Consider the following 1,197-nt stretch of genomic DNA (forward strand, 5'->3'; position numbering starts at 1 on the left):
TGATATCTGGATATCTGGATATCTGGATATCTGTTGTCTGAATGTCTGATATCTGGATATCTGTTGTCTGAATGTCTGATATCTGGATATCTGTTGTCTGAATGTCTGATATCTGGATATCTGTTGTCTGAATGTCTGATATCTGGATATCTGTTGTCTGAATGTCTGATATCTGGATATCTGTTGTCTGAATGTCTGATATCTGGATATCTGTTGTCTGAATGTCTGATATCTGGATATCTGTTGTCTGAATGTCTGATATCTGGATATCTGTTGTCTGAATGTCTGATATCTGGATATCTGTTGTCTGATATCTGGATATCTGGATGTCTGAATGTCTGATATCTGGATATCTGTTGTCTGAATGTCTGATATCTGGATATCTGTTGTCTGAATGTCTGATATCTGGATATCTGTTGTCTGAATGTCTGATATCTGGATATCTGTTGTCTGAATGTCTGATATCTGGATATCTGTTGTCTGAATGTCTGATATCTGGATATCTGTTGTCTGAATTTCTGATATCTGGATATCTGTTGTCTGAATATCTGATATCTGGATATCTGTTGTCTGAATGTCTGATATCTGGATATCTGTTGTCTGAATATCTGATATCTGGATATCTGTTGTCTGAATGTCTGATATGTGGATATCTGTTGTCTGCATTACAAGTACCCCATGTACACCTGAATACCATTTTATCAGATACACGAATCATTATAAATTATATTTCATTTATGACACACACCCTTTGTTGTTTGTGGGTAAAACATAGCGTAAAACATGGCGGCTCTTTTTTAAGAGAATTTGGTCAATATCCAGCTGTCAATCATTCTCTCAGATCTGTGAATTCCCCTTTTTTTCATAAAAGAAATATAACTTTGCCCTTTGTTTGATGAAAGTAAGAAAGGGGGCGGAGGGGGGGGAAGCACCTAGAGAAGGAAAATATAATTGCATACTTAATTTCCCTCAAAAGTTTGAATTTGAAAAAAGAAATTTAGCTAATGTTATTGTTCAGGCAAAAACACCTAATGATATGGTTTCAATCATTAACCTCATCAGTAGCAGAACAATATATGTTAAACTTCACATCATTAGTAAAATATTATAGAAAAATTTTATCATTTCATTACCTCAACAGGGGTTGAAAAACGACAGCCCTCTTGAAGATTCGTCAAATTCGATGACATCTGCTTT

The sequence above is a fragment of the Lottia gigantea genome (genome assembly GCF_000327385.1).
Source record: "Lottia gigantea unplaced genomic scaffold LOTGIsca_184, whole genome shotgun sequence".
Classification (NCBI taxonomy): domain Eukaryota; kingdom Metazoa; phylum Mollusca; class Gastropoda; family Lottiidae; genus Lottia; species Lottia gigantea.